Source organism: Botryllus schlosseri, chromosome 6, assembly GCF_051294905.1.
Source record: "Botryllus schlosseri isolate E-star chromosome 6, Bs_hap1, whole genome shotgun sequence".
NCBI classification, from domain to species: Eukaryota; Metazoa; Chordata; class Ascidiacea; order Stolidobranchia; family Styelidae; genus Botryllus; species Botryllus schlosseri.
Genome location: NC_137241.1, coordinates 26163605 through 26176550, shown reverse-complemented (window position 1 = coordinate 26176550; position 12946 = coordinate 26163605).

Here is a 12946-nt window from a genome sequence, read left to right as displayed (position 1 = left end):
CATCAAATACGATTTATTCCTTGTATACATGGGCGAATAATTTGTCCATTCAGCAATCCGGCCCGCCAAGTACCTAATTTTCCTATTTCCGGCCCTTCGACTGGAGAAGTTGCCCGCCCCTGTTCCATAAGGATATCATCTCATTTCCGGTACATTGGCATGAGGCACATGCAAGTTTGAAGTAAATAGTCGCAAAATAATTTATAATACAGGCGCACCCATAAAATATCCTAGCTGCAGGCGATCAATACTGCAGCGATCTGCGTGATTATTAGTATACAGTATTTGGTTGGGGTTAGCGTGGCGAGAATTCCAAACTATACCTACCCCACTCCCTGATCTATAATCCTAATGCGAGATCGTTTGAAATATGACCAATAAGATATCGCGGTATGTAAATAGTATAGATGTGCGGACGATGTTTCGGAAGAAATGTAATTATCAATCACATTGAGCATTTAGTTCGTTGCATCATGATTGCTTGTAAGCTGTCGTCACTCAAGGAATGAGGTAGTTGGAGTAGCCTACATTACCAATTATTGCGTCACATGATAGACTATGCTCGGAGACGTCGTGTCTAGACTCGAGAGAATGTCGGATCAACATTACTGTTGTCATTATTATATTACAAAATCATGTCATTCCAAGTGCTCCTAAAACCGTTGCACAAGCGTGTATTTGTTCCTACACAGCGTTCAATAGTTCACGTTCACACATAAGAAAAGCGATCGTATTCCGTGAACAACGAACAACGTACGCTTCATGAAGCTTGCACAGATCACGATAAAATGTATAAAACACCAAAGTATGGAAGTATGGAAATGTCGTTCCATACCATAGATTAAAATCTTCCATTCCATACCATACTAGCATTGTTCCATATTCCATACCAAAATATCGATCCATACCATACCATACTTCCATACCATACCATACCATATCATACCATGCCCTGGTTAGAACAGGTTCTGAAATTTGAATTGCGTCATCTTTATTGTGAGCTCTGGTGATTGCTTGGTCTGCAACAGATTTCTTCACGGGCGCGGGAGAAAATCGTCTGGTGGATCTTATGCTGTGTGCCGGTCGTATGTTTGACACAGAGGTGGTCAAAGTAGTCAAGAAAGCTAGTCAAGTAAAAGTAGAAGTAGCGACGAAAAATCTACTCTAGTAAGAGTAGAAGTAGTATTTTTAAAAGCAACCTAAAACTACTTGAAGCGGAAGTAGAATTGACTCATTTTAAATCTACTCAAGCAAGTAAGTAGTTGTGAAAACGATCATAATTCGCTCCCGTGGACTATCAAAAGCTGCAAATTGAGCTATGCGAAAAGTGTAGAGCTTGATTCATATTGATGCATCCAAGGAGGTATCAATTTTCGACAGCATAACCATTTATTCGCATCGTGGGACGAAAATGACAGTATTGATATGGAAATGCGATGCTAATCCTCTGTTTACTCGAACAGCTCGTTTTAGAAAATATCATGGCTATGAGAGAGAGAGAGAGTCTTTATTTTCATCAAACCAAAATACATAACACACGACAGTGGTGGTGGTACAGAAAATATGCATGCACAGTATTCGGTATTAGATAGGAACGATCGATAAGACCGTGAAGGTCATCTAGTCTGATCACACCAGCATCAAACACTTGACTCTAAACAGTCGGCTGTAATAAAATGTTTCCGTAGTTAAAAAAATAAAATAGAAAAAAAATTAAACGACGGTAGCAAATGATCAATGAAGCAATGTCTGGGCGAGGTACAGCAACAGTGTTAGTGTAACGACAAGAGGTGATCAAGTAGGGCTTTTTTGAATCTATTATAAGGCAATTCACGGATATGTGGTGGTAATGCATTCCAGATGATAGTCGATTGATCTCTTAGTTAGGTTATGGCACCCTCCCCCATACTATAAGGCCCGTAGTTTAGTCGAAGAGCCATACCGAGAAGTTGTATCGGATACGGTGTTAACACTTTTCGCGATTAGTAAACGTTAATAAAAGATATGATGGATCGTAAAACTGCCATATTGTGTAGCTATATTTCCGGGAAATAAAGACATAACTACACTTGCTCTTATACTTCAACATGTATGTTCTACAGACAAAAGAACCGAAAGTAAGAGTATTAAACTGGGAATTGAAAGAGAAATATAAATACTACTTCTAAAATGCGGAAAATATATTTCATGTCTTTAGTCCAGAAAGATTCAAAGGTGATCTGCTAAAACAGGTCTAAAGTTGAAAAAAAGTCAGAGTCTACTTTTCCAGATTAGGACACGCCATATAGGCCTACTGCTAGATTACGATATGATAGGTGTATGCTGAATTGCGAAACATCAGTTTCAAACGCTATGATGGGCCATAGTTACTCTGATGAAATATTTAATATAGGCGACAATGCGGTGTGAACGGAACCACGCAACCCGATACCTAATTTATGTTCACCGATACTTTCGTGAAATCAAATTGGTCACTCCACAACTACTGTGCACGAAGCGTGACGAATATTTTGGGCTTTACTCAACTTTAAGGAAAATTAAATGTTGATACTCCGTGAAAGCAGCCCCGTAATTCCTCATGCTATCTTTCTGATTGGAGGATTAGACTACTTGAGTACTTCAGGATTAGACTACTACTTGAGGATTAGAATACTTGAGATCTACTTGAGTACTTCAAAAAAGTAGAAGTACTTCGTTACTGACCACCACTGGTTTGACAGCCCAGCTAGCTTGTTAGATCGGTGCGGTTATCTGGTTTTGTGTTGTAACCAGGCCCAAAACAACATTTAGCCCCCTCCCGCCCAACAAAGCACTGATCTTAGGCCCACCATAGGGTAATCGATATGCATCTAGTTGTTAAATTTTGTGAATGAATTCTGTCAATGATATTGGTTCATCCATATTTTACTACCAAATGCATCCGATGGTTTCCAACCTTTTATATTTGCGACCTCATTCCAATTTGAAAATATTCCGTGATCCAGCTCAAATTTTGATAGGCTGAATAATAAAAAATTTCAGCTTGCCCACGACCTATTTTGAAAGCTGATAACGTCCAATATCTTCACTTCGCGATCCCGAGAATGAAGGCTAACGGTCCCCAGGTTTAGACCAACTGTCCCCGACTAAAGCATCCAAACGGCCTTAACCAAGTCTAGGAATATATCGTCATCTTATAATTGGGATTACAATGAGACTTATTTCCAGAGGTGATCAGTAACGAAGTACTTCTACTTTTTGAAGCACTTGAAGTAGATTTTGCCTACTCACGATACTTTTTAAGTAGTTATGATTTTAGACTACTTCTACTTCTACTTGACAGTTTTCAGTTTTGTAGGCAAAAATAAGCGTAGAATACCTACTTACTTACTTACTTACTTGTGAACCACCACTCCTACTTCTACTTGAAAATATGGTTGGCGGTACTAAACTTGAGTATTGCTTTCACAACTACATTCATTGCAGTAAAGAATTTATAAACTCGAAGACTTTTCGTGTGCCCCTTATCGAGAGTTAACGGCACAATAATAAGCATACAGAGAGAGATTCAAACGAAAACCAAAATGGCAAAGTATGACGTAATAATACAATAATAAAAAAATTAACGCTAGGCAAAGTCAGCTGAACCGGTAGTCTAGTCATAACAAGAGACGAGAGAAAATCAAATTATACTATAATACACGGAATACAACACACAGACAAATAGCGGTATATATTAATGGGAAATTTTGAGATTATATAGAAACTCTTTCTGCCGACATAAATCCGGATTGGTCAATTTTATTATGGTTGACTCCAAGACAGACAGATGGAAGGCAGGTCTGCATTTATCAATCACAGTGAACATACTGTCATTGTAATGACTGGCATACACCGGGTAGTTCATTAAATGTTGACCAATTGCAGAGTTGAACGCTGAGACCTGGTTATAGGAAGCAGAGTCAACCGCTTCCTTACACCGACGAACAAGTGCAGATCGATCGATAGGCTTGTTTACTGACCTAATCGATTTAGGCACATGTTGGTTCACTCGTTCAGCCAACCGCAAAGATGTGCGACCCACATACCGACTATCACAGTGGCATTGGAATTTAGGTACTTGTGAAATAAGTACCCGGAGATTACTACGGCAATAGTTGTTGCATCAGAAAGTGGGTGTGTTATAGGATTGGAAGTGTTGCACATATACATTGAATTAAGGGTGGAAGAATCACTAGGTCTAGTACGGAACAAGTGAAAAAAAAACCACCCTGCCATATGAATAGCACGGGATCAAATAGGAGAGAATCGTATAGTTACGAGTTGTCGAGAAAAACGACGTTAGTCCCGCACATGGCGGTAGGGATCTGATAGTCCACACATGTTGTGCTGTTTGCCTGCGCAGATCTACGCAGGCCGTCATAGAAACACATACAATGTACTAAGCTTGTTCCCGTCAGGGGCAGTACACAAATGTTACACGAACAAACACCACAATCATTTCCGATGAGACACCTGAACAAAATTGACCAAACGTCAATATTCGAGCGACAAGCGGTGCTATTGTAGCAATCATGGTTCCGGCCACGGTTCCATCATCTGGACCGCTCAGTTCTGTTAGAATGAAATCATGCCAAATTAATACCCGGTTCTGACCGAGCTACGTAGAATGTCAAGTCCAGTATTAAAAGCGCGGGTGCGCAATACGTTCGAAACTGAGCCCTATACGCAACCAATCCGTGTAATCAATCGTCTCGTAACAACAACTCAACACCATGACGAAGTGCCTGACACAATACAAGGGGCCAGAAAAATCGAAACGAACAACTACGTCACAAGCAAGAAACACTTCAGCACCAGGGCGGACTAACATACCCGAGATCAAGGTCGGAAGGTAAGTACCAAATTAACCAGATTCATTTCGTCAGGGGATGGCCAGAATGTCCCAACAACATTGGGCCGAAACGACGTGACGGAGAGCTGGACGCCAACTGCGAACACAAAATTGGCAACGATTAGACCAGGGACCAAATAATAATAATAATACTGTTCGCAACGACCACAGCACATAACATAGTGCTGAGAATATCGAGTTGGTCCAAGTACTGCAAAAACAGGACTAGAAAATATATTAGGGGTGTTACTCGTCGTAATAACCAGTAAACGTAAATAACAGCTATTGCTTTGCAGGACAAATTAAAATCGTCAATAATAAAGACGAAATAATTGAACTAATGAATTAATAATTGTATTTCTTGAAGGTGGGGGAGATTGTTGGTGTTAATTTTATGTCCGTCTACCGTCTGAGCGATATTATTTTCAACTATGGAAGCTTTGAAACCTCCATTTGCCACATCGCAACATATTAAGCATTCAGTACAAAGCTACGCAATATGCACGTTATTGGGATGGCATATTTATGAAGACGTGTGTGTTCACACCACAGTCTGACGATCACTTTTGGTCAAAGGTGAACGCACACAGTGGGAATGTGCACTTTTGAATCCAAATTGAAATTAGCTGACATTATAATGTAGAATTGCGTGATCCAACAAACCGCAAAGTTACGGAAAACACTAGCTTTGAATGCTCACGGAAAATATATCTGTTGCAGCGGACTTTGCTTGACGAATATGCTAATAAATAGAAAAATCTTGAAAGGCCCGCTGAACTAATAGTCGTTAATTTAATTGCCCAAGTGACTAAAGAAGTAACCCCACCAATGTCTACCATACTGGTCCCCCAAACATTCGGTAACTTACTGCTTTATCAGTAACTCGTGAATTCTAACTATTGGCTAGCGAGTGAATAGTTGTGGCCAAAAAGTATTAACAGCAATTCTAAATTGTTACCATGGTCGGTGTTGTAAGCTGCATGAATGCAGGTGGTTATGCGTGCATACCGCATCACCATTTGCATTAGATATTTCGGAACCAGTGGGTAGGTTTTTGTGTCGGGTGAGTTGATTTTCCAACACTTCTGTCAATTTGGTTTTTACAACTACTGCTGTCTAACGACACGAAGTGAATACCGCTTATTTCGCGGCTTTGGTTTAGTATAAGTAAATTGCATTACACAATGCGCTACATAGTGCATTCGAGTACACAAATAAGAGTGGCAATTCTGACATATGTCAGTAACAAAACAGTATGTACATAGCACCAGTCACGACTGCGCGTAAGATCAATAATTGAATTAAAGTACCGATTTCCACAAAAATTACCGGAAATCTCTTGTGTGGTGCAGGCAGTTATGAATAGGTATTCTGTTGAAAGGCCATAAAGTAGTATAGCTCAAAATGGTAGAATGCGAACTATCAACAACTTACCCTTTGCAGTTTAGGCAAAAAAGTACATGGTTTTACAATAACAATAACTAGAATTAATATGTCTAGTGTCGACCATATTTTCAATTTGAACTGTGCAGATTCCATACACATTGTAAATGTATTATGTACTATAGCAACATTTGCGCCTGTCACGAGAAAAAGGTACATTTTGGAATAGCTGAATAGAGGGGTAGTTGCGATTGGCATGGCTTGTCGGGGTTGTGTGACGGCGGATTAGTGCGGGCGTGCGGTTGCGTCGCGCATAGTGGGTTCTGTCGCGTTGAAGTTTTGCGGCCGTGGAAAGATTTAATGTTCACCAAAATCTATTGAAGTCTAAATATAGATTTATCTTCAAATATTGGAACGGATAAATAACAACACCATTAGCCTACTGAATTAGTCTTCCTTGGTAATTGATGTTGTATTATGGTGCTCGACAGAAGGGGCTTTGTACCTAAATGTTACGTGGCAAGGAAGGGTTCAGTCGCCTAGCATTCCGTGGGTGATTACCGCTGTCGAGCCCACCGGTTTGTTGCTCGCTGTCTTTCGATTGGCGATGGTGGCGTGGATAGAGATACCCAAGTCCTAACCTCGTTACGACCCTTTGAGAAGTTACTGAACCTCGTGACAGATTCTGCGGACAACTTGCCCCAAACAGGAGTGTTTTCCTCTAAATTGTAGAACTTTGATTAACTAATAATGTGTGAAAGGGCGATGTTGTGAGTCAAAATCATACACATATGATGATAACTACACTATATACACGAAAAACCACGTTTTGAACGAAGTAGGTTTTAGTAGTTTCGGGCGCTAGGGAGTTAACAGTGACTGTTACAAGTATAACATCGGGTTTTTAGAAATGGAGAAGTTTTTTTCTGATTTCGGCCCTGGTTAAGTCTGTGGAAAGTAAATTTAATTCGCGCGAACTGGCCGAAGATTGCGGTTAGCGTAACAGCAATGGTAGGATGTATGTATTTATGTTATGCGAAATGTAGTAGAGTCGCTTCAAAAAATTATCTTAGGGAGGTTATTCGACGAAATAACCGAAAGACGTATATTACAGCAGTAACATTGCACGAAAAATTGAGATAGGTATTGCAAAATAATTACTGAATTATTGTAATAATAAAATTGAGGGTTGTTATGTGTTGTGTTCGGTCCGTTTGCGCGGTTTAGAGTCCATGTGAAATTAACCAAAACCCTAGAATTAATTTTGTTGAGATAACAAGGTTTAAAAATTATACTGTATTTACCTATAACAGCCTAAAATTGTGCGGGATTTCAGAATGTACGAGGCAAATCCGCGGTATTAACGATACTTATATAACAAATATCATTGCGAAATATATAATTGCGAAATTTTCGGATGGTATTGCTAAGCCAAATCGGGATTGTGTAATGCATTAGTTTGTAAAATAGGGGAACAGATGGCGTGATTTTTGTAAATTGCAACCATAAATGACTGTGGGAATGTAAATGTTGCAATGACATATTGACGCACAGGAAAAGATAAACTTTAGCAGAAATGGCAAAATACGACCTCAATTGGTGGGTTGATCACGCCCTTGCAAAACTCTTGCACAATAAAGCCAAAAATGATGGTGGGAAAGGAAACGTTGCAGGGGTAGATTGGCTCATAGGAAATAATTAACTGCAGCAAAATGGTGAAATTTGACTGCAATTGGGGGGTTAATCACGCCGTAGTACGAATGATAGAGACAAAAATTTGCTTGATGAATGTTCGGATGTACGTCAGCCCCTACTTTACAAAAATAGCAAATTGCTCGTGGTAATGGGGGGTGGATGCATGTGCGTTAACGACCTTCCGCTCAAAACTGAATATAACTCGAAGGATGAGGCCAGAAAAATCAGTTGACTCTACACCAAACTATAAGGTGTTAAGAGAGTTGAGTGCTGGTAGCAGTTGCAAAGAAAAATTTTTTTTCGATTAACAGCAATAGGACATTCCATAATGTTTGAAAGAAAGGTAAATATAATACGCAATGACAGAGTCTTAGACTGTCTAGTTATAGATGGCTAATCTCCGGGTGATAGTTGGCTTATATATGTATAGGTTGACACCAGTGTTGGAATGACTTGAGTCGACTTTTACGGGTGATTTGACTTGACTCGGGCCGCCTTTGAGAGTCGATTAACGTGACTTAACTCGAGCCAGAATGTACAATGACTCGAGATGACTCGGGACTAGAAGGTATTGATTTTATCCCAACACTAGTTGACACTCCAAAGGTTAGAGGGTGTCAATATAACAGACCTGAATAGTACTTGGGTCATCATAATACGGACTGCCAATCTAATATTACCGCGTAAAAACTGAATCAGTTATAAAATGAAACTGATGCTCACTTTTCTATAAAGGGGAGAGAGAAAATCAACGCGGTACTTATAGCTATGATATGAGACTTATATTATAATCACTCGCTTCACTGACACCTTTACTATACGAAATAAATTCTAAACACTCGTTACTAATTCAATATGAACGTTAATAACTGGTCCGTAAAATTAAAATAAGCCTTCGGAAAGGCTATGCAGTAGAATTTAATGACAAAAACAACACAAGGAGCACATTGCTATAGAGAGTACGTCCTTGAAATCTATCTTTATCACGTGACCAACAATGCAAGAGACATTGCATTGATTTTTAGTAGCATGTATACGCATGTGAGCAATAGTTTTGAACAATAAAATTCTAGAAGAACAAGCTAATATCACGAAGTTTGGAAACCCATATGGAATATGGTCTGACTCTTGCTTCACCTGACTTATTGTCAGAAGTTGACGATCTTTCGTAAAGCAAGCTGCACCAATTATTGCATTCATTCTGCGTTGCTGAAGTATAAATGCTTGTGTCTTGCGGTTGGGATGATTGAGATTGCATCAGATGGTATAATATACTGATATAAGCATAAAATATACCATGCAATAAAATTTCGGCCCGCCAAACACTCGCTCACTCATAATTTTGCCTGTGTCTATTAAAGTACTGCCAATCCCTGCTAAAGACGTCTGCAAATACAATCATTTGCGGCACATAATGACAGTAGGTCTGGAATTTTATGATTTATGGTATCAGCCTGCTGCCGACACGTTTTGCTATTATAGCTGTTCCTTACATATAAACTGAAAATGGCATCTTCGCCGTATGATTTTGGCATCTGATTCCAATATCCCTTTGGGCATTGCTTGCAATGGCATAATATGACGCATTGCAGCGTATCGGTTGGAATCGCCACACTGGGGGATTCGATTTAGCCTGTGGCAAACTACTGGGTTCTATGCTGGGTTTATAGTTTTATAGGACAGATGCCATGTCACCATGCAGTCGCAAGTGATCTCAAGCATCACGACTGTTACTAAGATTAATGCGTACATTGCGGAAATAAAATGAATACGTTAATCCGTGATACTTATATTCTTCGGCATTACCGGTCATCGCAATGACTTGTGATTAGGGCTGGTCCATATCAAGTATGTGAGTGATTCGATTCGGAATGGAGTATATATCTGGCTTCTGGTATAATCTGTGCATGTTCCCGCAAATAAGTTCATGATTATAACACACCGGACCGTCGAACTTTGGCACACTGATATTATGTGTCAATTGGTTTTTTTTTCACTTAGTCTAAAGTTCTAAAACATTAGCTGTGCTTTTGCGTACAGCTTGCTTCGTCGTGTCCTAATTTAGGCATTTTGGCACAATAATTCAACGCCAAGTATTTGCGACAACGAGATCCGAGCTGCATAGACAACTCCCAGGGGTGTCAAACTCAAATTACGTCGCAGCCCGGATGATTGTTGAACACTAACGATTTCACGCAAGACGCCCGACCTGGAATAAAGAACTCGAACGTTAGGAATGCGCTAGTCACATGTGTGTAACAATTTCTATATCGAGGCGATGCTACTTTAGTTTTTGTACGTTGAGATTTGATGAGCTGCGAATGTATTGATCCGCTGTGATGTGTGTAAGCTACGATGACTCTCGACTATAAAAGTCGTACCGCCTCAAATCTCCCTTATGTGTCGATATGCTATTGTACAGAAAATACGGTGGACATACTGTTCACAAGTCAATAGCGGGAGCGCCTATCCCCGTACGCAATAAATGAAAAAAACTAGGCGTCAACGACTCCTTCCAAAATGACTATATTTACGCCAACTCAATAAACGAAACCCAATTTTACAAGAGTGTCATGACAGATGTGTCACAGATTTACCGAAAAATGTTTTATGGACAGGGTACTTAAATAATCGGTGTGACGGGAGCTGCCTCAACCAATTGATCCCTCTACGACGCTCGAAATGATGGAACAATTCCTGGGGGCAGTTCTAGTTATACGTATTCATTGATATCGATTGATATTTTTCGTCAGGGCTCCTTTGAGTAATTTTTAATTGATATAGGGGCGCTGAGAAGGAATTGGACGTGGGGTTTTCTCTATCACATCACGTTTTTGCTATCTTATATTAATTTGATATCGACTACATTTTTGAGGTGATCAAGTAGATTTTGGCTAGTTGCGATACTGGTGAATGGCAATGTTTGGTAACTGCTTCAACGAACATTAGGGGCCACCTCCGATTTACGGTTAAAAGCACGCGTATACCCCGTTTCCCGGTACCTTGGTGGTAGACCCTGGAGAAGACCAACAGATATTCCAAAATGATTAGGGCTAGAATTAGAACTAGGACTAGAATCAAAGAGGAATACCTCAAGCCAGTACTGCTATCATAAAGACCTTTGGAAAATAATCCATGGATCCTGTCCACACATTCGTTTTTCGAAACTGATGTGTCGATGGTTGAGTGGGACATTAGAATTAGACCCACCTTGTCTGCACATTCGTTTCACGAAATGGATCTGCCTGGCAGGTGCAGTTATCGCACCGTGATCTGTATATGTATGCAAATTACTGTATTGTATTATAACGTCGTTATGATAACAAATGACGCCATGGTCTGATATGTGTCTGTTTAAATGTCATCCCTGTGAGCATTGAGTGTACCCAAAACTTATATGACAAGACCACGTGATACCGTCTGGAAAATGCCGAGAAAGAAATGCGATACTTTTACCCACGCAATACTGGGACACTCTGCTGGCGATAATATACAACTTGGGAGTACAACTCTAAAAGTGCAAAACGACATCCCCAAAAGATTGCTCCTCTCAAGGGCTTAATAAAGTGATCTGGCGCAATCAACATTGAACCTAAGAATGGGACGTGCCAGACCAAGCCCGCAAGAAATCACGTTAAAAGTAACGGAGAAAGAGACGATCATGACGGCTGCGGAATCAAGAAGAGATGCGCAGAAGAATTGTTTCATGATCATGGGAGTCAAAGAAATCGGGTCCGAAAATAGATGCACAAGACTGAGTACTCTAACGTACAATTACGAAATGTGTTCTGAACATTTGATGATGGAGATCGGAAAGGATGCGTTGGACGATCGATAGCATAAATCAATCTGCTGCATGATGACGGGACACAATAGTCATAACACAACAATGGTATTCTCATGTTATATTATTGCATAGTGACGCCAATGTTCCTTATTGTGATCAAGCATTGTATTACTGTATCTTTGATCATTACCATCAGGTTGCTTCAAAATGGCGCTAACATTTTATGTCTTAGATATGTGTATGAGTTAATGATCATTAATATGTGAATAATTGGTTGTTACTGCAGTAATTTAATAGCAAGTACTGTGCCTGCAGATAATAATTAGGCATTAATTATGCGTTATACACTGCTACGCTATGAGCAGGACCCTAGGACAAGATATCACCCCCTAGTTTAACGAAAACAAAATCCTAGATACTTTAGGTGCGAATCGTTATTTATAAAACATTGCAAAACATTAATAAAATACACAATTTAATCAGCCAACTCCGAACATTTTAACTAATAAAAATACTCCGATAATCCAATTAATTACATAACATTTCACTAATGTCCTGAGTAAGAGACATCCCGTTAATGGTATTCCACACGAGCTTATTTATAGGCTTAGGGTGATGATAATTACACCTAAGATGTGACGTCCTTAATAGTGAAAATGATGAATGTCAAAATGATGACGATATGAAAAATGATTTGTATAATGATATACATGCTAGTACTATAATATGTACCTGTACTGTTTATGAGTTAACAAGAATTATCCGTTTTTTTTTTTATAAATTGTGCTATTCCCATATTCATGTTAGGCATGTTTTATGGATGCTCATTAATACGTGTAAGATGCTCATGTATTGTGAAAGTACATTGTGTAATTTACGGCAGGAAAGGCCGATGCTATTATACGCATGAACCCACCTTGGAGAATTGAAATTACTATCTAATTAGTTAATTATTGCAATTTTCTGATTGGAGTATTTGGTTGTATTTGAAGGTTTTAGATTACTTGTAAGGGCTAGCTTAGAACTCTGGACCTAATGGTCATTGGCTGTTTGGAAACAAGAAAATATTACAACTGCGAAATACTTCAATCAACATTTACGACTGTGAAAAAACTCAAATCAACATCTACAGATCTACGAACGTCGTCAGTACTACACAAGAAAGCAAAGAGTGTCAACTTTGTCCTACGAAGTATCCCGAACAAGTG